Genomic DNA, 20,493 nt, shown 5'->3' with positions numbered 1-20,493 from the left:
GGTGACCACCTCCGCTTTTGTCAAGAGAGTTGTAAGTAGGGTGCAAGATTGCCTACGGCCACATCACCCTGAGTGCGCTCAATCTCGTCTGATCTCGGATGCTAAGCAGGGTCGGGCCTGGTTAGTACCTGGATGGGAGACCGCCTGGGAATACCAGGTGCCGTAGGCTTTTTTCCATTATGTTGTTGGCTTTGGCGACCTGCTGTATTTTTCCTCTCGATTGCCCGAGGTGACCACCTTGGCTTTTGTCAAGAGAGTTGTAAGAAGGGAGCAAGATCGCCTACGGCCACATGACCCTGAATGCGCTCGCTCTCGTCTGATCTCGGATGCTAAGCAGGGTTGGGCCTGGTTAGTACCTGGATGGGAGACCGCCTGGGAATACCAGGTGCCGTAGGCTTTTTTCCATTATGTTGTTGGCTTTGGCGACCTGCTGTATTTTTCCTCTCGATTGCCCGAGGTAACCACCTTGGCTTTTGTCAAGAGAGTTGTAAGTAGGGTGCAATATCGCCTACGGCCACATCACCCTGAGTGCGCTCGATCTCATCTCGGATGCTAAGCAGGGTCGGGCCTGGTTAGTACCTGGATGGGAGACCGCCTGGGAATACCAGGTGCCGTAGGCTTTTTTCCATTATGTTGTTTGCTTTTGCGACCTGCTGTATTTTTCCTCTCGATTGCCCGAGGTGACCACCTTGGCTTTTGTCAAGAGAGTTGTAAGTAGGGTGCAAGAATGCCTACGGCCACATCACCCTGAGTGCGCTCGATCTCGTCTGATCTCGGATGCTAAGCAGGGTCGGGCCTGGTTAGTACCTGGATGGGAGACCGCCTGGGAATTCCAGGTGCCGTAGGCTTTTTTCCATTATGTTGTTGGCTTTGGCGACCTGCTGTATTTTTCCTCTTGATTGCCCGAGGTGACCACCTCCGCTTTTGTCAAGAGAGTTGTAAGTAGGGTGCAAAATTGCCTACGGCCACATCACCCTGAGTGCGCTCGATCTCGTCTGATCTCGGATGCTAAGCAGGGTCGGGCCTGGTTAGTACCTGGATGGGAGACCGCCTGGGAATACCAGGTGCCGTAGGCTTTTTTTCATTATGTTGTTGGCTTTGGCGACCTGCTGTATTTTTCCTCTCGATTGCCCGAGGTGACCACCTTGGCTTTTGTCAAGAGAGTTGTAAGAAGGGAGCAAAATCGCCTACGGCCACATGACCCTGAATGCGCTCGCTCTCGTCTGATCTCGGATGCTAAGCAGGGTTGGGCCTGGTTAGTACCTGGATGGGAGACCGCCTGGGAATACCAGGTGCCGTAGGCTTTTTTCCATTATGTTGTTGGCTTTGGCGACCTGCTGTATTTTTCCTCTCGATTGCCCGAGGTAACCACCTTGGCTTTTGTCAAGAGAGTTGTAAGTAGGGTGCAAGATCGCCTACGGTCACATCACCCTGAATGCGCTCGATCTTGTCTGATCTCGGATGCTAAGCAGGGTCGGGCCTGGTTAGTACCTGGATGGGAGACCGCCTGGGAATACCAGGTGCCGTAGGCTTTTTTCCATTATGTTGTTGGCTTTGGCGACCTGCTGTATTTTTCCTCTCGATTGCCCGAGGTGACCACCTTGGCTTTTGTCAAGAGAGTTGTAAGTAGGGTGCAAGATCGCCTACGGTCACATCACCCTGAATGCGCTCGATCTCATCTGATCTCGGATGCTAAGCAGGGTCGGGCCTGGTTAGTACCTGGATGGGAGACCGCCTGGGAATACCAGTTGCCGTAGGCTTTTTTCCATTATGTTGTTGGCTTTGGCGACCTGTTGTATTTTTCCTCTCAATTGCCCGAGGTGACCACCTTGGCTTTTGTCAAGAGAGTTGTAAGTAGGGGGCAAGATCGCCTACGGCCACATCACCCTGAATGCGCTCGATCTCGTCTGATCTCGGATGCTAAGCAGGGTCGGGCCTGGTTAGTACCTGGATGGGAGACCGCCTGGGAATACCAGGTGCCGTAGGCTTTTTTCCATTATGTTGTTGGCTTTGGCGACCTGTTGTATTTTTCCTCTCAATTGCCCGAGGTGACCACCTTGGCTTTTGTCAAGAGAGTTGTAAGTAGGGGGCAAGATCGCCTACGGCCACATCACCCTGAATGCGCTCGATCTCGTCTGATCTCGGATGCTAAGCAGGGTCGGGCCTGGTTAGTACCTGGATGGGAGACCGCCTGGGAATACCAGGTGCCATAGGCTTTTTTCCATTATGTTGTTGGCTTTGGCGACCTGCTGTATTTTTCCTCCCGATTGCCCGAGGTGACCACCTTGGCTTTTGTCAAGAGAGTTGTAAGTAGGGTGCAAGATCGCCTATGGCCACATCACCCTGAATGCGCTCGATCTCGTCTGATCTCGGATGCTAAGCAGGGTCGGGCCTGGTTAGTACCTGGATGGGAGACCGCCTGGGAATACCAGGTGCCGTAGGCTTTTTTCCATTTGTTGTTGGCTTTGGCGACCTGCTGTATTTTTCCTCTCGATTGCCCGAGGTGACCACCTTGGCTTTTGTCAAGAGAGTTGTAAGTAGGGTGCAAGATCGGCTACGGCCACATCACCCTGAATGCGCTAGATCTCGTCTGATCTCGGATGTTAAGCAGGGTCGGGCTTGGTTAGTACCTGGATGGGAGTCCGCCTGGGAATACCAGGTGCCGTAGGCTTTTTTCCATTATGTTGTTGGCTTTGGCGACCTGTTGTATTTTTCTCCTCGATTGCCCGAGGTGACCACCTTGGCTTTTGTCAAGAGAGTTGTAAGTAGGGTGCAAGATTGCCTACGGCCACATCACCCTGAATGCGCTTGATCTCGTCTGATCTCGGATGCTAAGCAGGGTCAGGCCTGGTTAGTACCTGGATGGGAGACCGCCTGGGAATACCAGGTGCTGTAGGCTTTTTTCCATTATGTTGTTGGCTTTGGCGACCTGCTGTATTTTTCCTCTCGATTGCCCGAGGTGACCACCTTGGCTTTTGTCAAGAAAGTTGTAAGTAGGGGGGCAAGATCGCCTACAGCCACATCACCCTGAATGCGCTCGATCTCGTCTGATCTCGGATGCTAAGCAGGGTCGGCCCTGGTTAGTACCTGGATGGGAGACCGCCTGGGAATACCAGGTGCTGTAGGCTATTTTCCATTATGTTGTTGGCTTTGGCGACCTGCTGTATTTTTCCTCTCGATTGCCCAAGGTGACCACCTTGGCTTTTGTCAAGAGAGTTGTAAGAAGGGTGCAAGATCGCCTACGGCCACATCACCCTGAATGCGCTCGATCTCGTCTGATCTCGGATGCTAAACAGGGTCGGGCCTGGTTAGTACCTGGATGGGAGACCGCCTGGGAATACCAGGTGCCGTAGGCTTTTTTCCATTATGTTGTTGGCTTTGGCGACCTGTTGTATTTTTCCTCTCAATTGCCCAAGGTGACCACCTTGGCTTTTGTCAAGAGAGTTGTAAGTAGGGGGCAAGATCGCCTACAGCCACATCACCCTGAATGCGCTCGATCTCGTCTGATCTCGGATGCTAAGCAGGGTCGGCCCTGGTTAGTACCTGGATGGGAGACCGCCTGGGAATACCAGGTGCTGTAGGCTTTTTTCCATTATGTTGTTGGCTTTGGCGACCTGCTGTATTTTTCCTCTCGATTGCCCGAGGTGACCACCTTGGCTTTTGTCAAGAGAGTTGTAAGTAGGGTGCAAGATCGCCTACGGCCACATCACCCTGAATGCGCTTGATCTCGTCTGATCTCGGATGCTAAGCAGGGTCGCACCTGGTTAGTACCTGGATGGGAGACCGCCTGGGAATACCAGGTGCCGTAGGCTTTTTTCCATTATGTTGTTGGCTTTGGCGACCTGCTGTATTTTTCCTCTCGATTGCCCGAGGTGACCACCTTGGCTTTTGTCAAGAGAGTTGTAAGTAGGGTGCAAGCTCGCCTACGGACACATCATCTTGAATGCGCTTGATCTCGTCTGATCTCGGATGCTAAGCAGGGTCGGGCCGGGTTAGTACCTGGATGGGAGACCGCCTGGGAATACCAGGTGCCGTAGGCTTTTTTCCATTATGTTGTTGGCTTTGGCGACCTGCTGTATTTTTCCTCTCGATTGCCCGAGGTGACCACCTTGGCTTTTGTCAAGAGAGTTGTAAGTAGGGTGCAAGATCGCCTACGGCCACATCACCCTGAATGCGCTTGATCTCGTCTGATCTCGAATGCTAAGCAGGGTCGGGCCTGGTTAGTACCTGGATGGGAGACCGCCTGGGAATACCAGGTGCCGTAGGCTTTTTTCCATTATGTTGTTGGCTTTGGCGACCTGCTGTATTTTTCCTCTCGATTGCCCAAGGTGACCACCTTGGCTTTTGTCAAGAGAGTTGTAAGAAGGGTGCAAGATCGCCTACAGCCACATCACCCTGAATGCGCTCGCTCTCGTCTGATCTCGGATGCTAAGCATAGTCGGGCCTGGTTAGTACCTGGATGGGAGACCGGATGGGAATACCAGGTGCCGTAGGCTTTTTTCCATTATGTTGTTGGCTTTGGCGACCTGCTGTATTTTTCCTCTCGATTGCCCGAGGTGACCACCTTGGCTTTTGTCAAGAGAGTTGTAAGTAGGGGGCAAGATTGCCTATGGCCACTTCACCCTGAATGCGCTCGATCTCGTCTGATCTCGGATGCTAAGCAGGGTCGGGCCTGGTTAGTACCTGGATGGGAGACCGCCTGGCAATACCAGGTGCCGTAGGCTTTTTTCCATTATGTTGTTTGCTTTTGCGACCTGCTGTATTTTTCCTCTCGATTGCCCGAGGTGACCACCTTGGCTTTTGTCAAGAGAGTTGTAAGTAGGGTGCAAGATCGCCTACGGCCACATCACCCTGAGTGCGCTCGATCTCGTCTGATCTCGGATGCTAAGCAGGGTCGGGCCTGGTTAGTACCTGGATGGGAGACCGCCTGGGAATTCCAGGTGCCGTAGGCTTTTTTCCATTATGTTGTTGGCTTTGGCGACCTGCTGTATTTTTCCTCTTGATTGCCCGAGGTGACCACCTCCGCTTTTGTCAAGAGAGTTGTAAGTAGGGTGCAAGATTGCCTACGGCCACATCACCCTGAGTGCGCTCGATCTCGTCTGATCTCGGATGCTAAGCAGGGTCGGGCCTGGTTAGTACCTGGATGGGAGACCGCCTGGGAATACCAGGTGCCGTAGGCTTTTTTTCATTATGTTGTTGGCTTTGGCGACCTGCTGTATTTTTCCTCTCGATTGCCCGAGGTGACCACCTTGGCTTTTGTCAAGAGAGTTGTAAGAAGGGAGCAAAATCGCCTACGGCCACATGACCCTGAATGCGCTCGCTCTCGTCTGATCTCGGATGCTAAGCAGGGTTGGGCCTGGTTAGTACCTGGATGGGAGACCGCCTGGGAATACCAGGTGCCGTAGGCTTTTTTCCATTATGTTGTTGGCTTTGGCGACCTGCTGTATTTTTCCTCTCGATTGCCCGAGGTAACCACCTTGGCTTTTGTCAAGAGAGTTGTAAGTAGGGTGCAAGATCGCCTACGGTCACATCACCCTGAATGCGCTCGATCTCATCTGATCTCGGATGCTAAGCAGGGTCGGGCCTGGTTAGTACCTGGATGGGAGACCGCCTGGGAATACCAGTTGCCGTAGGCTTTTTTCCATTATGTTGTTTGCTTTGGCGACCTGCTGTATTTTTCTTCTCGGTTGCCCGAAGTGACCACCTTGGCTTTTGTCAAGAGAGTTGTAAGTAGGGTGCAAGATCGCCTACGGCAACATCACCCTGAATGCGCTCGATCTCGGATGCTAAGCAGGGTCGGGCCTGGTTAGTACCTGGATGGGAGACCGCCTGGGAATACCAGGTGCCGTAGGCTTTTTTCCATTATGTTGTTGGCTTTGGCGACCTGTTGTATTTTTCCTCTCAATTGCCCGAGGTGACCACCTTGGCTTTTGTCAAGAGAGTTGTAAGTAGGGGGCAAGATCGCCTACGGCCACATCACCCTGAATGCGCTCGATCTCGTCTGATCTCGGATGCTAAGCAGGGTCGGGCCTGGATGGGAGACCGCCTGGGAATACCAGGTGCCATAGGCTTTTTTCCATTATGTTGTTGGCTTTGGCGACCTGCTGTATTTTTCCTCCCGATTGCCCGAGGTGACCACCTTGGCTTTTGTCAAGAGAGTTGTAAGTAGGGTGCAAGATCGCCTATGGCCACATCACCCTGAATGCGTTCGATCTCATCTGATCTCGGATGCTAAGCAGGGTCGGGCCAGGTTAGTACCTGGATGGGAGACCGCCTGGGAATACCAGGTGCCATAGGCTTTTTTCCATTATGTTGTTGGCTTTGGCGACCTGTTGTATTTTTCCTCTCAATTGCCCAAGGTGACCACCTTGGCTTTTGTCAAGAGAGTTGTAAGTAGGGGGCAAGATCGCCTACAGCCACATCACCCTGAATGCGCTCGATCTCGTCTGATCTCGGATGCTAAGCAGGGTCAGGCCTGGTTAGTACCTGGATGGGAGACCACCTGGGAATACCAGGTGCTGTAGGCTTTTTTCCATTATGTTGTTGGCTTTGGCGACCTGCTGTATTTTTCCTCTCGATTGCCCGAGGTGACCACCTTGGCTTTTGTCAAGAGAGTTGTAAGTAGGGTGCAAGATCGCCTACGGCCACATCACCTTGAATGCGCTCGATCTCGTCTGATCTCGGATGCTAAGCAGGGTCGGGCCTGGTTAGTACCTGGATGGGAGACCGCCTGGGAATACCAGGTGCCGTAGGCTTTTTTTCATTATGTTGTTGGCTTTGGCGACCTGCTGTATTTTTCCTCTCGATTGCCCGAGGTGACCACCTTGGCTTTTGTCAAGAGAGTTGTAAGTAGGGTGTCAGATCGCCTACGGCCACATCGCCCTGAATGCGCTTGATCTCGTCTGATCTTGGTTGCTAAGCAGAGTTGGTCCTGGTTAGTGCCTGGATGGGAGACCGCCTGGGAATACCAGGTGCCGTAGGCTTTTTTCCATTATGTTGTTGGCTTTGGCGACCTGCTGTATTTTTCCTCTCGATTGCCCGAGGTGACCACCTTGGCTTTTGTCAAGAGAGTTGTAAGTAGGGTGCAAGATTGCCTACGGCCACATCACCCTAAATGCGCTCGATCTCGTCTGATCTCGGACGCTAAGCAGGGTCGGGCCTGGTTAGTACCTCAATGGGAGACTGCCTGGGAATACCAGGTGCCGTAGGCTGTTTTCCATTATGTTGTTGGCTTTGGCGACCTGCTGTATTTTTCCTCTCGATTGCCCGAGGTGACCACCTTGGCTTTTGTCAAGAGAGTTGTAAGAAGGGTGCAAGATCACCTACGGCCACATTACCCTGAATGCGCTCGATCTCGTCTGATCTCGGATGCTAAGCAGGGTCGGGCCTGGTTAGTACCTGAATGGGAGACCGCCTGGGAATACCAGGTGCCGTAGGCTTTTTTCCATTATGTTGTTGGCTTTGGCGACCTGCTGTATTTTTCCTCTCGATTGCCCGAGGTGACCACCTTGGCTTTTGTCAAGAGAGTTGTAAGTAGGGTGCAAGATTGCCTACGGCCACATCACCCTGAATGCGCTCGATCTCATCTGATCTCGGATGCTAAGCAGGGTCGAGCCTGGTTAGTACCTGGATGGGAGACCGCCTGGGAATACCAGTTGCCGTAGGCTTTTTTCCATTATGTTGTTGGCTTTGGCGACCTGCTGTATTTTTCCTCTCGATTGCCCGAGGTGACCACCTCCGCTTTTGTCAAGAGAGTTGTAAGTAGGGTGCAAGATCGCCTACGGCCACATCACCCTGAATGCGCTCAATCTCGTCTGATCTCGGATGCTAAGCAGGGTAGGGCCTGGTTAGTACCTGGATGGGAGACCGCCTGGGAATACCAGGTACCGTAGGCTTTTTTCCATTATGTTGTTGGCTTTGGTGACCTGCTGTATTTTTCCTCTCGATTGCCCGAGGTGACCACCTTGGCTTTTGTCAAGAGAGTTGTAAGTAGGGTGCAAGATCGCCTATGGCCACATCACCCTGAATGTGCTTGATCTCATCTGATCTCGGATGCTAAGCAGGGTCGGGCCTGGTTAGTACCTGGATGGGAGACCGCCTGGGAATACCAGGTGCCATAGGCTTTTTTCCATTATGTTGTTGGCTTTGGCGACCTGCTGTATTTTTCCTCTCGATTGCCCGAGGTGACCACCTTGGCTTTTGTCAAGAGAGTTGTAAGTAGGGTGCAAGATCGCCTACAGCCACATCACCCTGAATGCGCTCGATCTCGTCTGATCTCGGATGCTAAGCAGGGTCGGGCCTGGTTAGTACCTGGATGGGAGACCGCCTGGGAATACCAGGTGCCGTAGGCTTTTTTCCATTTGTTGGCTTTGGCGACCTGCTGTATTTTTCCTCTCGATTGCCCGAGGTGACCACCTTGGCTTTTGTCAAGAGAGTTGTAAGTAGGGTGCAAGATCGCCTACGGCCACATCACCCTGAGTGCGCTCGATATCATCTGATCTCGGATGCTAAGCAGGGTCGGGCCTGGTTAGTACCTGGATGGGAGACCGCCTGGGAATACCAGGTGCCGTAGGCTTTTTTCCATTATGTTGTTGGCTTTGGCGACCTGCTGTATTTTTCCTCTCGATTCCCCGAGGTGACCACCTTTGCTTTTGTCAAGAGAGTTGTAAGTAGGGTGCAAGATCGCCTACGGTCACACCACCCTGAATGCGCTCGATCTTGTCTGATCTCGGATGCTAAGCAGGGTCGGGCCTGGTTAGTACCTGGATGGGAGACCGCCTGGGAATACCAGGTGCCGTAGGCTTTTTTCCATTATGTTGTTGGCTTTGGCGACCTGCTGTATTTTTCCTCTCGATTGCCCGAGGTGACCACCTCCGCTTTTGTCAAGAGAGTTGTAAGTAGGGTGCAAGATCGCCTACGGCCACATCACCCTGAATGCGCTCAATCTCGTCTGATCTCGGATGCTAAGCAGGGTAGGGCCTGGTTAGTACCTGGATGGGAGACCACCTGGGAATACCAGGTACCGTAGGCTTTTTTCCATTATTTTGTTGGCTTTGGTGACCTGCTGTATTTTTCCTCTCGATTGCCCGAGGTGACCACCTTGGCTTTTGTCAAGAGAGTTGTAAGTAGGGTGCAAGATCGCCTATGGCCACATCACCCTGAATGTGCTTGATCTCATCTGATCTCGGATGCTAAGCAGGGTCGGGCCTGGTTAGTACCTGGATGGGAGACCGCCTGGGAATACCAGGTGCCATAGGCTTTTTTCCATTATGTTGTTGGCTTTGGCGACCTGCTGTATTTTTCCTCTCGATTGCCCGAGGTGACCACCTTGGCTTTTGTCAAGAGAGTTGTAAGTAGGGTGCAAGATCGCCTACAGCCACATCACCCTGAATGCGCTCGATCTCGTCTGATCTCGGATGCTAAGCAGGGTCGGGCCTGGTTAGTAGCTGGATGGGAGACCGCCTGGGAATACCAGGTGCCGTAGGCTTTTTTCCATTTGTTGGCTTTGGCGACCTGCTGTATTTTTCCTCTCGATTGCCCGAGGTGACCACCTTGGCTTTTGTCAAGAGAGTTGTAAGTAGGGTGCAAGATTGCCTACGGCCACATCACCCTGAGTGCGCTCGATATCATCTGATCTCGGATGCTAAGCAGGGTCGGGCCTGGTTAGTACCTGGATGGGAGACCGCCTGGGAATACCAGGTGCCGTAGGCTTTTTTCCATTATGTTGTTGGCTTTGGCGACCTGCTGTATTTTTCCTCTCGATTCCCCGAGGTGACCACCTTTGCTTTTGTCAAGAGAGTTGTAAGTAGGGTGCAAGATCGCCTACGGTCACACCACCCTGAATGCGCTCGATCTTGTCTGATCTCGGATGCTAAGCAGGGTCGGGCCTGGTTAGTACCTGGATGGGAGACCGCCTGGGAATACCAGGTGCCGTAGGCTTTTTTCCATTATGTTGTTGGCTTTGGCGACCTGCTGTATTTTTCCTCTCGATTCCCCGAGGTGACCACCTCCGCTTTTGTCAAGAGAGTTGTAAGTAGGGTGCAAGATCGCCTATGGCCACATCACCCTGAATGTGCTTGATCTCGTCTGATCTCGGATGCTAAGCAGGGTCGGGCCTGGTTAGTACCTGGATGGGAGACCGCCTGGGAATACCAGGTGCCGTAGGCTTTTTTCCATTATGTTGTTGGCTTTGGCGACCTGCTGTATTTTTCCTCTCGATTCCCCGAGGTGACCACCTCCGCTTTTGTCAAGAGAGTTGTAAGTAGGGTGCAAGATTGCCTACGGCCACATCACCCTGAATGCGCTCGATCTCATCTGATCTCGGATGCTAAGCAGGGTCGAGCCTGGTTAGTACCTGGATGGGAGACCGCCTGGGAATACCAGTTGCCGTAGGCTTTTTTCCATTATGTTGTTGGCTTTGGCGACCTGCTGTATTTTTCCTCTCGATTGCCCGAGGTGACCACCTCCGCTTTTGTCAAGAGAGTTGTAAGTAGGGTGCAAGATCGCCTACGGCCACATCACCCTGAATGCGCTCAATCTCGTCTGATCTCGGATGCTAAGCAGGGTAGGGCCTGGTTAGTACCTGGATGGGAGACCGCCTGGGAATACCAGGTACCGTAGGCTTTTTTCCATTATGTTGTTGGCTTTGGTGACCTGCTGTATTTTTCCTCTCGATTGCCCGAGGTGACCACCTTGGCTTTTGTCAAGAGAGTTGTAAGTAGGGTGCAAGATCGCCTATGGCCACATCACCCTGAATGTGCTTGATCTCATCTGATCTCGGATTCTAAGCAGGGTCGGGCCTGGTTAGTACCTGGATGGGAGACCGCCTGGGAATACCAGGTGCCATAGGCTTTTTTCCATTATGTTGTTGGCTTTGGCGACCTGCTGTATTTTTCCTCTCGATTGCCCGAGGTGACCACCTTGGCTTTTGTCAAGAGAGTTGTAAGTAGGGTGCAAGATCGCCTACAGCCACATCACCCTGAATGCGCTCGATCTCGTCTGATCTCGGATGCTAAGCAGGGTCGGGCCTGGTTAGTACCTGGATGGGAGACCGCCTGGGAATACCAGGTGCCGTAGGCTTTTTTCCATTTGTTGGCTTTGGCGACCTGCTGTATTTTTCCTCTCGATTCCCCGAGGTGACCACCTTTGCTTTTGTCAAGAGAGTTGTAAGTAGGGTGCAAGATCGCCTACGGTCACACCACCCTGAATGCGCTCGATCTTGTCTGATCTCGGATGCTAAGCAGGGTCGGGCCTGGTTAGTACCTGGATGGGAGACCGCCTGGGAATACCAGGTGCCGTAGGCTTTTTTCCATTATGTTGTTGGCTTTGGCGACCTGCTGTATTTTTCCTCTCGATTGCCCGAGGTGACCACCTCCGCTTTTGTCAAGAGAGTTGTAAGTAGGGTGCAAGATCGCCTACGGCCACATCACCCTGAATGCGCTCAATCTCGTCTGATCTCGGATGCTAAGCAGGGTAGGGCCTGGTTAGTACCTGGATGGGAGACCACCTGGGAATACCAGGTACCGTAGGCTTTTTTCCATTATGTTGTTGGCTTTGGTGACCTGCTGTATTTTTCCTCTCGATTGCCCGAGGTGACCACCTTGGCTTTTGTCAAGAGAGTTGTAAGTAGGGTGCAAGATCGCCTATGGCCACATCACCCTGAATGTGCTTGATCTCATCTGATCTCGGATGCTAAGCAGGGTCGGGCCTGGTTAGTACCTGGATGGGAGACCGCCTGGGAATACCAGGTGCCATAGGCTTTTTTCCATTATGTTGTTGGCTTTGGCGACCTGCTGTATTTTTCCTCTCGATTGCCCGAGGTGACCACCTTGGCTTTTGTCAAGAGAGTTGTAAGTAGGGTGCAAGATCGCCTATAGCCACATCACCCTGAATGCGCTCGATCTCGTCTGATCTCGGATGCTAAGCAGGGTCGGGCCTGGTTAGTACCTGGATGGGAGACCGCCTGGGAATACCAGGTGCCGTAGGCTTTTTTCAATTTGTTGGCTTTGGCGACCTGCTGTATTTTTCCTCTCGATTGCCCGAGGTGACCACCTTGGCTTTTGTCAAGAGAGTTGTAAGTAGGGTGCAAGATTGCCTACGGCCACATCACCCTGAGTGCGCTCGATATCATCTGATCTCGGATGCTAAGCAGGGTCGGGCCTGGTTAGTACCTGGATGGGAGACCGCCTGGGAATACCAGGTGCCGTAGGCTTTTTTCCATTATGTTGTTGGCTTTGGCGACCTGCTGTATTTTTCCTCTCGATTCCCCGAGGTGACCACCTTTGCTTTTGTCAAGAGAGTTGTAAGTAGGGTGCAAGATCGCCTACGGTCACACCACCCTGAATGCGCTCGATCTTGTCTGATCTCGGATGCTAAGCAGGGTCGGGCCTGGTTAGTACCTGGATGGGAGACCGCCTGGGAATACCAGGTGCCGTAGGCTTTTTTCCATTATGTTGTTGGCTTTGGCGACCTGCTGTATTTTTCCTCTCGATTCCCCGAGGTGACCACCTCCGCTTTTGTCAAGAGAGTTGTAAGTAGGGTGCAAGATCGCCTATGGCCACATCACCCTGAATGTGCTTGATCTCGTCTGATCTCGGATGCTAAGCAGGGTCGGGCCTGGTTAGTACCTGGATGGGAGACCGCCTGGGAATACCAGGTGCCGTAGGCTTTTTTCCATTATGTTGTTGGCTTTGGCGACCTGCTGTATTTTTCCTCTCGATTGCCCGAGGTGACCACCTCCGCTTTTGTCAAGAGAGTTGTAAGTAGGGTGCAAGATCACCTACGGCCACATCACCCTGAATGCGCTCGATCTCGTCTTATCTCGGATGCTAAGCAGGGTCGGGCCTGGTTAGTACCTGGATGGGAGACCGCCTGGGAATACCAGGTGCCGTAGGCTTTTTTCCATTATGTTGTTGGCTTTGGCGACCTGCTGTATTTTTCCCCTCGATTGCCTGAGGTGACCACCTTGGCTTTTGTCAAGAGAGTTGTAAGTAGGGTGCAAGATCGCCTACGGCCACATCACCCTGAGTGCGCTCGATATCGTCTGATCTCGGATGCTAAGCAGGGTCGGGCCTGGTTAGTACCTGGATGGGAGACCGCCTGGGAATACCAGGTGCCGTAGGCTTTTTTCCATTATGTTGTTGGCTTTGGCGACCTGCTGTATTTTTCCTCTCGATTGCCCGAGGTGACCACCTTGGCTTTTGTCAAGAGAGTTGTAAGAAGGGTGCAATATCGCCTACGGCCACATTACCCTGAATGCGCTCGATCTCGTCTGATCTCGGATGCTAAGCAGGGTCGGGCCTGGTTAGTACCTGGATGGGAGACCGCCTGGGAATACCAGGTGCCGTAGGCTTTTTTCCATTATGTTGTTGGCTTTGGCGACCTGCTGTATTTTTCCTCTCGATTGCCCGAGGTGACCACCTTGGCTTTTGTCAAGAGAGTTGTAAGTAGGGTGCAAGATTGCCTACGGCCACATCACCCTGAATGCGCTCGATCTCATCTGATCTCGGATGCTAAGCAGGGTCGAGCCTGGTTAGTACCTGGATGGGAGACCGCCTGGGAATACCAGGTGCCGTAGGCTTTTTTCCATTATGTTGTTGGCTTTGGCGACCTGCTGTATATTTCCTCTCGATTGCCCGAGGTGACCACCTCCGCTTTTGTCAAGAGAGTTGTAAGTAGGGTGCAAGATCGCCTACGGCCACATCACCCTGAATGCGCTCGATCTCGTCTGATCTCGGATGCTAAGCAGGGTAGGGCCTGGTTAGTACCTGGATGGGAGACCGCCTGGGAATACCAGGTGCCGTAGGCTTTTTTCCATTATGTTGTTGGCTTTGGCGACCTGCTGTATTTTTCCTCTCGATTGCCCGAGGTGACCACCTTGGCTTTTGTCAAGAGAGTTGTAAGTAGGGTGCAAGATCGCCTACGGCCACATCACCCTGAATGCGCTTGATCTCGTCTGATCTCGGATGCTAAGCAGGGTCGCTCCTGTTTAGTACCTGGATGGGAGACCGCCTGGGAATACCAGGTGCCGTAGGCTTTTTTCCATTATGTTGTTGGCTTTGGCGACCTGCTGTATTTTTTCCTCTCGTTTGCCCGAGGTGACCACCTTGGCTTTTGTCAAGAGAGTTGTAAGTAGGGTGCAAGATTGCCTACGGCCATATCACCCTGAATGCGCTCAATCTCATCTGATCTCGGATACTAAGCAGGGTCGAGCCTGGTTAGTACCTGGATGGGAGACCGCCTGGGAATACCAGTTGCCGTAGGCTTTTTTCCATTATGTTGTTTGCTTTGGCGACCTGCTGTATTTTTCCTCTCGGTTGCCCGAGGTGACCACCTTGTCTTTTGTCAAGAGAGTTGTAAGTAGGGAGCAAGATCGCCTACGGCCACATCACCCTGAATGCGCTCAATCTCATCTGATCTCGGATGCTAAGCAGGGTCGGGCCTGGTTAGTACCTGGATGGGAGACCGCCTGGGAATACCAGGTGCCGTAGGCTTTTTTCCATTATGTTGTTGGCTTTGGCGACCTGCTGTATTTTTCCTCTCGATTGCCCGAGGTGACCACCTCCGCTTTTGTCAAGAGAGTTGTAAGTAGGGGGCAAGATCGCCTATGGCCACTTCACCCTGAATGCGCTCGATCTCGTCTGATCTCGGATGCTAAGCAGGGTCGGGCCTGGTTAGTACCTGGATGGGAGACCGCCTGGGAATACCAGGTGCCGTAGGCTTTTTCCCATTATGTTGTTGGCTTTGGCGACCTGCTGTATTTTTCCTCTCTATTGCCCGAGGTGACCACCTTGGCTTTTGTCAAGAGAGTTGTAAGAAGGGTGCAAGATCACCTACGGCCACATTACCCTGAATGCGCTCGATCTCGTCTGATCTCGGATGCTAAGCAGGGTCGGGCCTGGTTAGTACCTGGATGGGAGACCGCCTGGGAATACCAGGTGCCGTAGGCTTTTTTCCATTATGTTGTTGGCTTTGGCGACCTGCTGTATTTTTCCTCTCGATTGCCCGAGGTGACCACCTTTGCTTTTGTCAAGAGAGTTGTAAGTAGGGTGCAAGATCGCCTACGGTCACATCACCCTGAATACGCTCGATCTTGTCTGATCTTAGATGCTAAGCAGGGTCGGGCCTGGTTAGTACCTGGATGGGAGACCGCCTGGGAATACCAGGTGCCGTAGGCTTTTTTCCATTATGTTGTTGGCTTTGGCGACCTGCTGTATTTTTCCTCTCGATTGCCCGAGGTGACCACCTTGGCTTTTGTCAAGAGAGTTGTAAGTAGGGTGCAAGATTGCCTACGGCCACATCACCCTGAATGCGCTCGATCTCATCTGATCTCGGATGCTAAGCAGGGTCGAGCCTGGTTAGTACCTGGATGGGAGACCGCCTGGGAATACCAGTTGCCGTAGGCTTTTTTCCATTATGTTGTTGGCTTTGGCGACCTGCTGTATTTTTCCTCTCGATTGCCCGAGGTGACCACCTCCGCTTTTGTCAAGAGAGTTGTAAGTAGGGTGCAAGATCGCCTGCGGCCACATCACCCTGAATGTGCTCAATCTCGTCTGATCTCGGATGCTAAGCAGGGTAGGGCCTGGTTAGTACCTGGATGGGAGACCGCCTGGGAATACCAGGTACCGTAGGCTTTTTTCCATTATGTTGTTGGCTTTGGTGACCTGCTGTATTTTTCCTCTCGATTGCCCGAGGTGACCACCTTGGCTTTTGTCAAGAGAGTTGTAAGTAGGGTGCAAGATCGCCTATGGCCACATCACCCCTTAATGTGCTTGATCTCATCTGATCTCGGATGCTAAGCAGGGTCGGGCCTGGTTAGTACCTGGATGGGAGACCGCCTGGGAATACCAGGTGCCATAGGCTTTTTTCCATTATGTTGTTGGCTTTGGCGACCTGCTGTATTTTTCCTCTCGGTTGCCCGAGGTGACCACCTTGGCTTTTGTCAAGAGAGTTGTAAGTAGGGTGCAAGATCGCCTACAGCCACATCACCCTGAATGCGCTCGATCTCGTCTGATCTCGGATGCTAAGCAGGGTCGGGCCTGGTTAGTACCTGGATGGGAGACCGCCTGGGAATACCAGGTGCCGTAGGCTTTTTTCCATTTGTTGGCTTTGGCGACCTGCTGTATTTTTCCTCTCGATTGCCCGAGGTGACCACCTTGGCTTTTGTCAAGAGAGTTGTAAGTAGGGTGCAAGATCGCCTACGGCCACATCACCCTGAGTGCGCTCGATATCATCTGATCTCGGATGCTAAGCAGGGTCGGGCCTGGTTAGTACCTGGATGGGAGACCGCCTGGGAATACCAGGTGCCGTAGGCTTTTTTCCATTATGTTGTTGGCTTTGGCGACCTGCTGTATTTTTCCTCTCGATTCCCCGAGGTGACCACCTTTGCTTTTGTCAAGAGAGTTGTAAGTAGGGTGCAAGATCGCCTACGGTCACACCACCCTGAATGCGCTCGATCTTGTCTGATCTCGCATGCTAAGCAGGGTCGGGCCTGATTAGTACCTGGATGGGAGACCGCCTGGGAATACCAGGTGCCGTAGGCTTTTTTCCATTATGTTGTTGGCTTTGGCGACCTGCTGTATTTTTCCTCTCGATTGCCCGAGGTGACCACCTCCGCTTTTGTCAAGAGAGTTGTAAGTAGGGTGCAAGATCGCCTACGGCCACATCACCCTGAATGCGCTCAATCTCGTCTGATCTCGGATGCTAAGCAGGGTAGGGCCTGGTTAGTACCTGGATGGGAGACCGCCTGGGAATACCAGGTACCGTAGGCTTTTTTCCATTATGTTGTTGGCTTTGGTGACCTGCTGTATTTTTCCTCTCGATTGCCCGAGGTGACCACCTTGGCTTTTGTCAAGAGAGTTGTAAGTAGGGTGCAAGATCGCCTATGGCCACATCACCCTGAATGTGCTTGATCTCATCTGATCTCGGATGCTAAGCAGGGTCGGGCCTGGTTAGTACCTGGATGGGAGACCGCCTGGGAATACCAGGTGCCATAGGCTTTTTTCCATTATGTTGTTGGCTTTGGCGACCTGCTGTATTTTTCCTCTCGATTGCCCGAGGTGACCACCTTGGCTTTTGTCAAGAGAGTTGTAAGTAGGGTGCAAGATCGCCTACAGCCACATCACCCTGAATGCGCTCGATTTCGTCTGATCTCGGATGCTAAGCAGGGTCGGGCCTGGTTAGTACCTGGATGGGAGACCGCCTGGGAATACCAGGTGCCGTAGGCTTTTTTCCATTTGTTGGCTTTGGCGACCTGCTGTATTTTTCCTCTCGATTGCCCGAGGTGACCACCTTGGCTTTTGTCAAGAGAGTTGTAAGTAGGGTGCAAGATTGCCTACGGCCACATCACCCTGAGTGCGCTCGATATCATCTGATCTCGGATGCTAAGCAGGGTCGGGCCTGGTTAGTACCTGGATGGGAGACCGCCTGGGAATACCAGGTGCCGTAGGCTTTTTTCCATTATGTTGTTGGCTTTGGCGACCTGCTGTATTTTTCCTCTCGATTCCCCGAGGTGACCACCTTTGCTTTTGTCAAGAGAGTTGTAAGTAGGGTGCAAGATCGCCTACGGTCACACCACCCTGAATGCGCTCGATCTTGTCTGATCTCGGATGCTAAGCAGGGTCGGGCCTGGTTAGTACCTGGATGGGAGACCGCCTGGGAATACCAGGTGCCGTAGGCTTTTTTCCATTATGTTGTTGGCTTTGGCGACCTGCTGTATTTTTCCTCTCGATTGCCCGAGGTGACCACCTCCGCTTTTGTCAAGAGAGTTGTAAGTAGGGTGCAAGATCGCCTATGGCCACATCACCCTGAATGTGCTTGATCTCGTCTGATCTCGGATGCTAAGCAGGGTCGGGCCTGGTTAGTACCTGGATGGGAGACCGCCTGGGAATACCAGGTGCCGTAGGCTTTTTTCCATTATGTTGTTGGCTTTGGCGACCTGCTGTATTTTTCCTCTCGATTGCCCGAGGTGACCACCTCCGCTTTTGTCAAGAGAGTTGTAAGTAGGGTGCAAGATCGCCTACGGCCACATCACCCTGAATGCGCTCGATCTCGTCTTATCTCGGATGCTAAGCAGGGTCGGGCCTGGTTAGTACCTGGATGGGAGACCGCCTGGGAATACCAGGTGCCGTAGGCTTTTTTCCATTATGTTGTTGGCTTTGGCGACCTGCTGTATTTTTCCCCTCGATTGCCTGAGGTGACCACCTTGGCTTTTGTCAAGAGAGTTGTAAGTAGGGTGCAAGATCGCCTACGGCCACATCACCCTGAGTGCGCTCGATATCGTCTGATCTCGGATGCTAAGCAGGGTCGGGCCTGGTTAGTACCTGGATGGGAGACCGCCTGGGAATACCAGGTGCCGTAGGCTTTTTTCCATTATGTTGTTGGCTTTGGCGACCTGCTGTATTTTTCCTCTCGATTGCCCGAGGTGACCACCTTGGCTTTTGTCAAGAGAGTTGTAAGAAGGGAGCAATATCGTCTACGGCCACATTACCCTGAATGCGCTCGATCTCGTCTGATCTCGGATGCTAAGCAGGGTCGGGCCTGGTTAGTACCTGGATGGGAGACCGCCTGGGAATACCAGGTGCCGTAGGCTTTTTTCCATTATGTTGTTGGCTTTGGCGACCTGCTGTATTTTTCCTCTCGATTGTCCGAGGTGACCACCTTGGCTTTTGTCAAGAGAGTTGTAAGTAGGGTGCAAGATTGCCTACGGCCACATCACCCTGAATGCGCTCGATCTCATCTGATCTCGGATGCTAAGCAGGGTCGAGCCTGGTTAGTACCTGGATGGGAGACCGCCTGGGAATACCAGGTGCCGTAGGCTTTTTTCCATTATGTTGTTGGCTTTGGCGACCTGCTGTATTTTTCCTCTCGATTGCCCGAGGTGACCACCTCCGCTTTTGTCAAGAGAGTTGTAAGTAGGGTGCAAGATCGCCTACGGCCACATCACCCTGAATGCGCTCGATCTCGTCTGATCTCGGATGCTAAGCAGGGTAGGGCCTGGTTAGTACCTGGATGGGAGACCGCCTGGGAATACCAGGTGCCGTAGGCTTTTTTCCATTATGTTGTTGGCTTTGGCGACCTGCTGTATTTTTTCCTCTCGTTTGCCCGAGGTGACCACCTTGGCTTTTGTCAAGAGAGTTGTAAGTAGGGTGCAAGATTGCCTACGGCCATATCACCCTGAATGCGCTCAATCTCATCTGATCTCGGATACTAAGCAGGGTCGAGCCTGGTTAGTACCTGGATGGGAGACCGCCTGGGAATACCAGTTGCCGTAGGCTTTTTTCCATTATGTTGTTTGCTTTGGCGACCTGCTGTATTTTTCCTCTCGGTTGCCCGAGGTGACCACCTTGGCTTTTGTCAAGAGAGTTGTAAGTAGGGAGCAAGATCGCCTACGGCCACATCACCCTGAATGCGCTCAATCTCATCTGATCTCGGATGCTAAGCAGGGTCGGGCCTGGTTAGTACCTGGATGGGAGACCGCCTGGGAATACCAGGTGCCGTAGGCTTTTTTCCATTATGTTGTTGGCTTTGGCGACCTGCTGTATTTTTCCTCTCGATTGCCCGAGGTGACCACCTCCGCTTTTGTCAAGAGAGTTGTAAGTAGGGTGCAAGATCGCCTACGGCCACATCACCCTGAATGCACTCGATCTCATCTGATCTCGGATGCTAAGAAGGGTCGAGCCTGGTTAGTACCAGGATGGGAGACCGCCTGGGAATCCCAGTTGCCGTAGGCTTTTTTCCATTATGTTGTTTGCTTTGGCGACCTGCTGTATTTTTCCTCTCGATTGCCCGAGGTGACCACCTTGGCTTTTGTCAAGAGAGTTGTAAGTAGGGTGCAAGATCGCCTACGGCCACATCACCCTGAGTGCGCTCGATATCGTCTGATCTCGGATGCTAAGCAGGGTCGGGCCTGGTTAGTACCTGGATGGGAGACCGCCTGGGAATACCAGGTGCCGTAGACTTTTTTCCATTATGTTGTTGGCTTTGGCGACCTGCTGTATTTTTCCTCTCGATTGCCCGAGGTGACCACCTCCGCTTTTGTCAAGAGAGTTGTAAGTAGGGTGCAAGATCGCCTACGGCCACATCACCCTGAATGCGCTCAATCTCGTCTGATCTCGGATGCTAAGCAGGGTAGGGCCTGGTTAGTACCTGGATGGGAGACCGCCTGGGAATACCAGGTACCGTAGGCTTTTTTCCATTATGTTGTTGGCTTTGGTGACCTGCTGTATTTTTCCTCTCGATTGCCCGAGGTGACCACCTTGGCTTTTGTCAAGAGAGTTGTAAGTAGGGTGCAAGATCGCCTATGGCCACATCACTCTGAATGTGCTTGATCTCATCTGATCTCGGATGCTAAGCAGGGTCGGGCCTGGTTAGTACCTGGATGGGAGACCGCCTGGGAATACCAGGTGCCATAGGCTTTTTTCCATTATGTTGTTGGCTTTGGCGACCTGCTGTATTTTTCCTCTCGATTGCCCGAGATGACCACCTTGGCTTTTG

At 52.4% G+C, this 20,493-nt stretch overlaps 71 non-coding genes and 18 pseudogenes across 71 annotated transcripts; all 89 read left to right on the top strand.

Annotated features, from left to right (window-relative positions):
- The first annotated feature begins 50 nt into the window (after positions 1 to 50).
- Positions 51 to 169, top strand: LOC143953458 (5S ribosomal RNA). The gene has a single exon (XR_013268539.1). It is a non-coding gene; the product is annotated as a 5S ribosomal RNA (ribosomal RNA).
- A 109-nt stretch (positions 170 to 278) lies between these two features.
- LOC143954906 (5S ribosomal RNA) lies at positions 279 to 397 on the top strand (annotated as a pseudogene).
- A 109-nt stretch (positions 398 to 506) lies between these two features.
- LOC143946868 (5S ribosomal RNA) lies at positions 507 to 620 on the top strand (annotated as a pseudogene).
- A 109-nt stretch (positions 621 to 729) lies between these two features.
- LOC143950302 (5S ribosomal RNA) lies at positions 730 to 848 on the top strand. Its single transcript, XR_013265716.1, has one exon. It is a non-coding gene; the product is annotated as a 5S ribosomal RNA (ribosomal RNA).
- A 109-nt stretch (positions 849 to 957) lies between these two features.
- LOC143949576 (5S ribosomal RNA) lies at positions 958 to 1,076 on the top strand. The gene has a single exon (XR_013265500.1). It is a non-coding gene; the product is annotated as a 5S ribosomal RNA (ribosomal RNA).
- Positions 1,077 to 1,185: 109 nt separating this feature from the next.
- LOC143954905 (5S ribosomal RNA) lies at positions 1,186 to 1,304 on the top strand (annotated as a pseudogene).
- Positions 1,305 to 1,413: 109 nt separating this feature from the next.
- Positions 1,414 to 1,532, top strand: LOC143951895 (5S ribosomal RNA). Its single transcript, XR_013267124.1, has one exon. It is a non-coding gene; the product is annotated as a 5S ribosomal RNA (ribosomal RNA).
- A 109-nt stretch (positions 1,533 to 1,641) lies between these two features.
- LOC143952254 (5S ribosomal RNA) lies at positions 1,642 to 1,760 on the top strand. The gene has a single exon (XR_013267449.1). It is a non-coding gene; the product is annotated as a 5S ribosomal RNA (ribosomal RNA).
- A 109-nt stretch (positions 1,761 to 1,869) lies between these two features.
- On the top strand, positions 1,870 to 1,988 carry LOC143952888 (5S ribosomal RNA). The gene has a single exon (XR_013268021.1). It is a non-coding gene; the product is annotated as a 5S ribosomal RNA (ribosomal RNA).
- A 109-nt stretch (positions 1,989 to 2,097) lies between these two features.
- LOC143950993 (5S ribosomal RNA) lies at positions 2,098 to 2,216 on the top strand. The gene has a single exon (XR_013266307.1). It is a non-coding gene; the product is annotated as a 5S ribosomal RNA (ribosomal RNA).
- Positions 2,217 to 2,325: 109 nt separating this feature from the next.
- On the top strand, positions 2,326 to 2,444 carry LOC143946324 (5S ribosomal RNA). Its single transcript, XR_013265200.1, has one exon. It is a non-coding gene; the product is annotated as a 5S ribosomal RNA (ribosomal RNA).
- A 108-nt stretch (positions 2,445 to 2,552) lies between these two features.
- Positions 2,553 to 2,671, top strand: LOC143944372 (5S ribosomal RNA; annotated as a pseudogene).
- A 109-nt stretch (positions 2,672 to 2,780) lies between these two features.
- LOC143953592 (5S ribosomal RNA) lies at positions 2,781 to 2,899 on the top strand. The gene has a single exon (XR_013268660.1). It is a non-coding gene; the product is annotated as a 5S ribosomal RNA (ribosomal RNA).
- A 110-nt stretch (positions 2,900 to 3,009) lies between these two features.
- On the top strand, positions 3,010 to 3,128 carry LOC143952281 (5S ribosomal RNA). Its single transcript, XR_013267473.1, has one exon. It is a non-coding gene; the product is annotated as a 5S ribosomal RNA (ribosomal RNA).
- Positions 3,129 to 3,237: 109 nt separating this feature from the next.
- LOC143946692 (5S ribosomal RNA) lies at positions 3,238 to 3,356 on the top strand. The gene has a single exon (XR_013265234.1). It is a non-coding gene; the product is annotated as a 5S ribosomal RNA (ribosomal RNA).
- A 109-nt stretch (positions 3,357 to 3,465) lies between these two features.
- On the top strand, positions 3,466 to 3,584 carry LOC143952279 (5S ribosomal RNA). The gene has a single exon (XR_013267471.1). It is a non-coding gene; the product is annotated as a 5S ribosomal RNA (ribosomal RNA).
- A 109-nt stretch (positions 3,585 to 3,693) lies between these two features.
- Positions 3,694 to 3,812, top strand: LOC143953341 (5S ribosomal RNA). Its single transcript, XR_013268432.1, has one exon. It is a non-coding gene; the product is annotated as a 5S ribosomal RNA (ribosomal RNA).
- Positions 3,813 to 3,921: 109 nt separating this feature from the next.
- On the top strand, positions 3,922 to 4,040 carry LOC143943930 (5S ribosomal RNA; annotated as a pseudogene).
- Positions 4,041 to 4,149: 109 nt separating this feature from the next.
- On the top strand, positions 4,150 to 4,268 carry LOC143947575 (5S ribosomal RNA). Its single transcript, XR_013265316.1, has one exon. It is a non-coding gene; the product is annotated as a 5S ribosomal RNA (ribosomal RNA).
- Positions 4,269 to 4,377: 109 nt separating this feature from the next.
- Positions 4,378 to 4,496, top strand: LOC143948054 (5S ribosomal RNA; annotated as a pseudogene).
- Positions 4,497 to 4,605: 109 nt separating this feature from the next.
- On the top strand, positions 4,606 to 4,724 carry LOC143943686 (5S ribosomal RNA; annotated as a pseudogene).
- Positions 4,725 to 4,833: 109 nt separating this feature from the next.
- LOC143950299 (5S ribosomal RNA) lies at positions 4,834 to 4,952 on the top strand. Its single transcript, XR_013265714.1, has one exon. It is a non-coding gene; the product is annotated as a 5S ribosomal RNA (ribosomal RNA).
- A 109-nt stretch (positions 4,953 to 5,061) lies between these two features.
- LOC143949564 (5S ribosomal RNA) lies at positions 5,062 to 5,180 on the top strand. The gene has a single exon (XR_013265499.1). It is a non-coding gene; the product is annotated as a 5S ribosomal RNA (ribosomal RNA).
- A 109-nt stretch (positions 5,181 to 5,289) lies between these two features.
- LOC143954903 (5S ribosomal RNA) lies at positions 5,290 to 5,408 on the top strand (annotated as a pseudogene).
- A 109-nt stretch (positions 5,409 to 5,517) lies between these two features.
- On the top strand, positions 5,518 to 5,636 carry LOC143952253 (5S ribosomal RNA). Its single transcript, XR_013267448.1, has one exon. It is a non-coding gene; the product is annotated as a 5S ribosomal RNA (ribosomal RNA).
- Positions 5,637 to 5,745: 109 nt separating this feature from the next.
- LOC143947162 (5S ribosomal RNA) lies at positions 5,746 to 5,854 on the top strand (annotated as a pseudogene).
- Positions 5,855 to 6,180: 326 nt separating this feature from the next.
- LOC143950718 (5S ribosomal RNA) lies at positions 6,181 to 6,299 on the top strand. Its single transcript, XR_013266059.1, has one exon. It is a non-coding gene; the product is annotated as a 5S ribosomal RNA (ribosomal RNA).
- A 109-nt stretch (positions 6,300 to 6,408) lies between these two features.
- LOC143951923 (5S ribosomal RNA) lies at positions 6,409 to 6,527 on the top strand. The gene has a single exon (XR_013267150.1). It is a non-coding gene; the product is annotated as a 5S ribosomal RNA (ribosomal RNA).
- A 109-nt stretch (positions 6,528 to 6,636) lies between these two features.
- Positions 6,637 to 6,755, top strand: LOC143947476 (5S ribosomal RNA). Its single transcript, XR_013265306.1, has one exon. It is a non-coding gene; the product is annotated as a 5S ribosomal RNA (ribosomal RNA).
- A 109-nt stretch (positions 6,756 to 6,864) lies between these two features.
- On the top strand, positions 6,865 to 6,983 carry LOC143947534 (5S ribosomal RNA; annotated as a pseudogene).
- Positions 6,984 to 7,092: 109 nt separating this feature from the next.
- Positions 7,093 to 7,211, top strand: LOC143954446 (5S ribosomal RNA). Its single transcript, XR_013269437.1, has one exon. It is a non-coding gene; the product is annotated as a 5S ribosomal RNA (ribosomal RNA).
- A 109-nt stretch (positions 7,212 to 7,320) lies between these two features.
- Positions 7,321 to 7,439, top strand: LOC143953217 (5S ribosomal RNA). The gene has a single exon (XR_013268320.1). It is a non-coding gene; the product is annotated as a 5S ribosomal RNA (ribosomal RNA).
- Positions 7,440 to 7,548: 109 nt separating this feature from the next.
- LOC143950599 (5S ribosomal RNA) lies at positions 7,549 to 7,667 on the top strand. Its single transcript, XR_013265951.1, has one exon. It is a non-coding gene; the product is annotated as a 5S ribosomal RNA (ribosomal RNA).
- A 109-nt stretch (positions 7,668 to 7,776) lies between these two features.
- Positions 7,777 to 7,895, top strand: LOC143953288 (5S ribosomal RNA). Its single transcript, XR_013268384.1, has one exon. It is a non-coding gene; the product is annotated as a 5S ribosomal RNA (ribosomal RNA).
- A 109-nt stretch (positions 7,896 to 8,004) lies between these two features.
- Positions 8,005 to 8,123, top strand: LOC143951890 (5S ribosomal RNA). Its single transcript, XR_013267120.1, has one exon. It is a non-coding gene; the product is annotated as a 5S ribosomal RNA (ribosomal RNA).
- A 109-nt stretch (positions 8,124 to 8,232) lies between these two features.
- On the top strand, positions 8,233 to 8,351 carry LOC143951503 (5S ribosomal RNA). The gene has a single exon (XR_013266770.1). It is a non-coding gene; the product is annotated as a 5S ribosomal RNA (ribosomal RNA).
- Positions 8,352 to 8,456: 105 nt separating this feature from the next.
- Positions 8,457 to 8,575, top strand: LOC143953439 (5S ribosomal RNA). The gene has a single exon (XR_013268521.1). It is a non-coding gene; the product is annotated as a 5S ribosomal RNA (ribosomal RNA).
- Positions 8,576 to 8,684: 109 nt separating this feature from the next.
- Positions 8,685 to 8,803, top strand: LOC143949442 (5S ribosomal RNA). The gene has a single exon (XR_013265488.1). It is a non-coding gene; the product is annotated as a 5S ribosomal RNA (ribosomal RNA).
- Positions 8,804 to 8,912: 109 nt separating this feature from the next.
- On the top strand, positions 8,913 to 9,031 carry LOC143953082 (5S ribosomal RNA). The gene has a single exon (XR_013268197.1). It is a non-coding gene; the product is annotated as a 5S ribosomal RNA (ribosomal RNA).
- A 109-nt stretch (positions 9,032 to 9,140) lies between these two features.
- On the top strand, positions 9,141 to 9,259 carry LOC143951889 (5S ribosomal RNA). The gene has a single exon (XR_013267119.1). It is a non-coding gene; the product is annotated as a 5S ribosomal RNA (ribosomal RNA).
- Positions 9,260 to 9,368: 109 nt separating this feature from the next.
- LOC143953617 (5S ribosomal RNA) lies at positions 9,369 to 9,487 on the top strand. Its single transcript, XR_013268682.1, has one exon. It is a non-coding gene; the product is annotated as a 5S ribosomal RNA (ribosomal RNA).
- Positions 9,488 to 9,592: 105 nt separating this feature from the next.
- LOC143953437 (5S ribosomal RNA) lies at positions 9,593 to 9,711 on the top strand. Its single transcript, XR_013268520.1, has one exon. It is a non-coding gene; the product is annotated as a 5S ribosomal RNA (ribosomal RNA).
- A 109-nt stretch (positions 9,712 to 9,820) lies between these two features.
- LOC143949430 (5S ribosomal RNA) lies at positions 9,821 to 9,939 on the top strand. Its single transcript, XR_013265487.1, has one exon. It is a non-coding gene; the product is annotated as a 5S ribosomal RNA (ribosomal RNA).
- A 109-nt stretch (positions 9,940 to 10,048) lies between these two features.
- Positions 10,049 to 10,167, top strand: LOC143952585 (5S ribosomal RNA). Its single transcript, XR_013267748.1, has one exon. It is a non-coding gene; the product is annotated as a 5S ribosomal RNA (ribosomal RNA).
- A 109-nt stretch (positions 10,168 to 10,276) lies between these two features.
- LOC143950597 (5S ribosomal RNA) lies at positions 10,277 to 10,395 on the top strand. Its single transcript, XR_013265950.1, has one exon. It is a non-coding gene; the product is annotated as a 5S ribosomal RNA (ribosomal RNA).
- Positions 10,396 to 10,504: 109 nt separating this feature from the next.
- On the top strand, positions 10,505 to 10,623 carry LOC143953287 (5S ribosomal RNA). The gene has a single exon (XR_013268383.1). It is a non-coding gene; the product is annotated as a 5S ribosomal RNA (ribosomal RNA).
- Positions 10,624 to 10,732: 109 nt separating this feature from the next.
- LOC143953413 (5S ribosomal RNA) lies at positions 10,733 to 10,851 on the top strand. The gene has a single exon (XR_013268498.1). It is a non-coding gene; the product is annotated as a 5S ribosomal RNA (ribosomal RNA).
- Positions 10,852 to 10,960: 109 nt separating this feature from the next.
- Positions 10,961 to 11,079, top strand: LOC143951502 (5S ribosomal RNA). Its single transcript, XR_013266769.1, has one exon. It is a non-coding gene; the product is annotated as a 5S ribosomal RNA (ribosomal RNA).
- Positions 11,080 to 11,184: 105 nt separating this feature from the next.
- LOC143949418 (5S ribosomal RNA) lies at positions 11,185 to 11,303 on the top strand. The gene has a single exon (XR_013265486.1). It is a non-coding gene; the product is annotated as a 5S ribosomal RNA (ribosomal RNA).
- Positions 11,304 to 11,412: 109 nt separating this feature from the next.
- Positions 11,413 to 11,531, top strand: LOC143953081 (5S ribosomal RNA). The gene has a single exon (XR_013268196.1). It is a non-coding gene; the product is annotated as a 5S ribosomal RNA (ribosomal RNA).
- A 109-nt stretch (positions 11,532 to 11,640) lies between these two features.
- On the top strand, positions 11,641 to 11,759 carry LOC143951888 (5S ribosomal RNA). The gene has a single exon (XR_013267118.1). It is a non-coding gene; the product is annotated as a 5S ribosomal RNA (ribosomal RNA).
- A 109-nt stretch (positions 11,760 to 11,868) lies between these two features.
- LOC143952479 (5S ribosomal RNA) lies at positions 11,869 to 11,987 on the top strand. Its single transcript, XR_013267652.1, has one exon. It is a non-coding gene; the product is annotated as a 5S ribosomal RNA (ribosomal RNA).
- Positions 11,988 to 12,092: 105 nt separating this feature from the next.
- On the top strand, positions 12,093 to 12,211 carry LOC143953436 (5S ribosomal RNA). The gene has a single exon (XR_013268519.1). It is a non-coding gene; the product is annotated as a 5S ribosomal RNA (ribosomal RNA).
- A 109-nt stretch (positions 12,212 to 12,320) lies between these two features.
- On the top strand, positions 12,321 to 12,439 carry LOC143949406 (5S ribosomal RNA). Its single transcript, XR_013265485.1, has one exon. It is a non-coding gene; the product is annotated as a 5S ribosomal RNA (ribosomal RNA).
- Positions 12,440 to 12,548: 109 nt separating this feature from the next.
- LOC143952584 (5S ribosomal RNA) lies at positions 12,549 to 12,667 on the top strand. The gene has a single exon (XR_013267747.1). It is a non-coding gene; the product is annotated as a 5S ribosomal RNA (ribosomal RNA).
- Positions 12,668 to 12,776: 109 nt separating this feature from the next.
- Positions 12,777 to 12,895, top strand: LOC143943527 (5S ribosomal RNA; annotated as a pseudogene).
- A 109-nt stretch (positions 12,896 to 13,004) lies between these two features.
- LOC143954246 (5S ribosomal RNA) lies at positions 13,005 to 13,123 on the top strand. Its single transcript, XR_013269255.1, has one exon. It is a non-coding gene; the product is annotated as a 5S ribosomal RNA (ribosomal RNA).
- Positions 13,124 to 13,232: 109 nt separating this feature from the next.
- Positions 13,233 to 13,351, top strand: LOC143950308 (5S ribosomal RNA). Its single transcript, XR_013265722.1, has one exon. It is a non-coding gene; the product is annotated as a 5S ribosomal RNA (ribosomal RNA).
- Positions 13,352 to 13,460: 109 nt separating this feature from the next.
- LOC143946477 (5S ribosomal RNA) lies at positions 13,461 to 13,579 on the top strand. Its single transcript, XR_013265214.1, has one exon. It is a non-coding gene; the product is annotated as a 5S ribosomal RNA (ribosomal RNA).
- A 109-nt stretch (positions 13,580 to 13,688) lies between these two features.
- On the top strand, positions 13,689 to 13,807 carry LOC143950553 (5S ribosomal RNA). The gene has a single exon (XR_013265910.1). It is a non-coding gene; the product is annotated as a 5S ribosomal RNA (ribosomal RNA).
- A 109-nt stretch (positions 13,808 to 13,916) lies between these two features.
- On the top strand, positions 13,917 to 14,035 carry LOC143944222 (5S ribosomal RNA; annotated as a pseudogene).
- A 110-nt stretch (positions 14,036 to 14,145) lies between these two features.
- On the top strand, positions 14,146 to 14,264 carry LOC143943523 (5S ribosomal RNA; annotated as a pseudogene).
- A 109-nt stretch (positions 14,265 to 14,373) lies between these two features.
- On the top strand, positions 14,374 to 14,492 carry LOC143951181 (5S ribosomal RNA). The gene has a single exon (XR_013266477.1). It is a non-coding gene; the product is annotated as a 5S ribosomal RNA (ribosomal RNA).
- Positions 14,493 to 14,601: 109 nt separating this feature from the next.
- LOC143951226 (5S ribosomal RNA) lies at positions 14,602 to 14,720 on the top strand. The gene has a single exon (XR_013266518.1). It is a non-coding gene; the product is annotated as a 5S ribosomal RNA (ribosomal RNA).
- Positions 14,721 to 14,829: 109 nt separating this feature from the next.
- On the top strand, positions 14,830 to 14,948 carry LOC143952072 (5S ribosomal RNA). Its single transcript, XR_013267284.1, has one exon. It is a non-coding gene; the product is annotated as a 5S ribosomal RNA (ribosomal RNA).
- A 109-nt stretch (positions 14,949 to 15,057) lies between these two features.
- Positions 15,058 to 15,176, top strand: LOC143945353 (5S ribosomal RNA; annotated as a pseudogene).
- A 109-nt stretch (positions 15,177 to 15,285) lies between these two features.
- Positions 15,286 to 15,404, top strand: LOC143950596 (5S ribosomal RNA). The gene has a single exon (XR_013265949.1). It is a non-coding gene; the product is annotated as a 5S ribosomal RNA (ribosomal RNA).
- Positions 15,405 to 15,513: 109 nt separating this feature from the next.
- Positions 15,514 to 15,632, top strand: LOC143944137 (5S ribosomal RNA; annotated as a pseudogene).
- A 109-nt stretch (positions 15,633 to 15,741) lies between these two features.
- LOC143944858 (5S ribosomal RNA) lies at positions 15,742 to 15,861 on the top strand (annotated as a pseudogene).
- Positions 15,862 to 15,970: 109 nt separating this feature from the next.
- On the top strand, positions 15,971 to 16,089 carry LOC143951501 (5S ribosomal RNA). The gene has a single exon (XR_013266768.1). It is a non-coding gene; the product is annotated as a 5S ribosomal RNA (ribosomal RNA).
- Positions 16,090 to 16,194: 105 nt separating this feature from the next.
- Positions 16,195 to 16,313, top strand: LOC143953435 (5S ribosomal RNA). Its single transcript, XR_013268518.1, has one exon. It is a non-coding gene; the product is annotated as a 5S ribosomal RNA (ribosomal RNA).
- A 109-nt stretch (positions 16,314 to 16,422) lies between these two features.
- Positions 16,423 to 16,541, top strand: LOC143952222 (5S ribosomal RNA). Its single transcript, XR_013267420.1, has one exon. It is a non-coding gene; the product is annotated as a 5S ribosomal RNA (ribosomal RNA).
- A 109-nt stretch (positions 16,542 to 16,650) lies between these two features.
- LOC143953286 (5S ribosomal RNA) lies at positions 16,651 to 16,769 on the top strand. Its single transcript, XR_013268382.1, has one exon. It is a non-coding gene; the product is annotated as a 5S ribosomal RNA (ribosomal RNA).
- A 109-nt stretch (positions 16,770 to 16,878) lies between these two features.
- On the top strand, positions 16,879 to 16,997 carry LOC143951887 (5S ribosomal RNA). Its single transcript, XR_013267117.1, has one exon. It is a non-coding gene; the product is annotated as a 5S ribosomal RNA (ribosomal RNA).
- Positions 16,998 to 17,106: 109 nt separating this feature from the next.
- Positions 17,107 to 17,225, top strand: LOC143953324 (5S ribosomal RNA). The gene has a single exon (XR_013268417.1). It is a non-coding gene; the product is annotated as a 5S ribosomal RNA (ribosomal RNA).
- A 105-nt stretch (positions 17,226 to 17,330) lies between these two features.
- LOC143953434 (5S ribosomal RNA) lies at positions 17,331 to 17,449 on the top strand. Its single transcript, XR_013268517.1, has one exon. It is a non-coding gene; the product is annotated as a 5S ribosomal RNA (ribosomal RNA).
- Positions 17,450 to 17,558: 109 nt separating this feature from the next.
- LOC143949394 (5S ribosomal RNA) lies at positions 17,559 to 17,677 on the top strand. Its single transcript, XR_013265484.1, has one exon. It is a non-coding gene; the product is annotated as a 5S ribosomal RNA (ribosomal RNA).
- Positions 17,678 to 17,786: 109 nt separating this feature from the next.
- LOC143952583 (5S ribosomal RNA) lies at positions 17,787 to 17,905 on the top strand. The gene has a single exon (XR_013267746.1). It is a non-coding gene; the product is annotated as a 5S ribosomal RNA (ribosomal RNA).
- Positions 17,906 to 18,014: 109 nt separating this feature from the next.
- On the top strand, positions 18,015 to 18,133 carry LOC143953322 (5S ribosomal RNA). Its single transcript, XR_013268415.1, has one exon. It is a non-coding gene; the product is annotated as a 5S ribosomal RNA (ribosomal RNA).
- Positions 18,134 to 18,242: 109 nt separating this feature from the next.
- Positions 18,243 to 18,361, top strand: LOC143954245 (5S ribosomal RNA). The gene has a single exon (XR_013269254.1). It is a non-coding gene; the product is annotated as a 5S ribosomal RNA (ribosomal RNA).
- A 109-nt stretch (positions 18,362 to 18,470) lies between these two features.
- Positions 18,471 to 18,589, top strand: LOC143951244 (5S ribosomal RNA). Its single transcript, XR_013266534.1, has one exon. It is a non-coding gene; the product is annotated as a 5S ribosomal RNA (ribosomal RNA).
- A 109-nt stretch (positions 18,590 to 18,698) lies between these two features.
- LOC143945250 (5S ribosomal RNA) lies at positions 18,699 to 18,817 on the top strand. Its single transcript, XR_013265101.1, has one exon. It is a non-coding gene; the product is annotated as a 5S ribosomal RNA (ribosomal RNA).
- Positions 18,818 to 18,926: 109 nt separating this feature from the next.
- On the top strand, positions 18,927 to 19,045 carry LOC143950541 (5S ribosomal RNA). The gene has a single exon (XR_013265899.1). It is a non-coding gene; the product is annotated as a 5S ribosomal RNA (ribosomal RNA).
- Positions 19,046 to 19,155: 110 nt separating this feature from the next.
- LOC143943522 (5S ribosomal RNA) lies at positions 19,156 to 19,274 on the top strand (annotated as a pseudogene).
- A 109-nt stretch (positions 19,275 to 19,383) lies between these two features.
- Positions 19,384 to 19,502, top strand: LOC143951180 (5S ribosomal RNA). Its single transcript, XR_013266476.1, has one exon. It is a non-coding gene; the product is annotated as a 5S ribosomal RNA (ribosomal RNA).
- Positions 19,503 to 19,611: 109 nt separating this feature from the next.
- On the top strand, positions 19,612 to 19,730 carry LOC143952019 (5S ribosomal RNA). Its single transcript, XR_013267236.1, has one exon. It is a non-coding gene; the product is annotated as a 5S ribosomal RNA (ribosomal RNA).
- Positions 19,731 to 19,839: 109 nt separating this feature from the next.
- Positions 19,840 to 19,958, top strand: LOC143944482 (5S ribosomal RNA; annotated as a pseudogene).
- Positions 19,959 to 20,067: 109 nt separating this feature from the next.
- LOC143953285 (5S ribosomal RNA) lies at positions 20,068 to 20,186 on the top strand. The gene has a single exon (XR_013268381.1). It is a non-coding gene; the product is annotated as a 5S ribosomal RNA (ribosomal RNA).
- A 109-nt stretch (positions 20,187 to 20,295) lies between these two features.
- On the top strand, positions 20,296 to 20,414 carry LOC143953128 (5S ribosomal RNA). The gene has a single exon (XR_013268239.1). It is a non-coding gene; the product is annotated as a 5S ribosomal RNA (ribosomal RNA).
- Positions 20,415 to 20,493: the final 79 nt, after the last annotated feature.

Source organism: Lithobates pipiens, unplaced genomic scaffold (assembly GCF_037356315.1).
Source record: "Lithobates pipiens isolate NorthernLeopardFrog02 unplaced genomic scaffold, aLitPip1_a1.2 Scaffold_30, whole genome shotgun sequence".
Lineage (NCBI taxonomy): Eukaryota > Metazoa > Chordata > Amphibia > Anura > Ranidae > Lithobates > Lithobates pipiens.
This window is presented reverse-complemented; position numbering and strand designations above follow the sequence as displayed.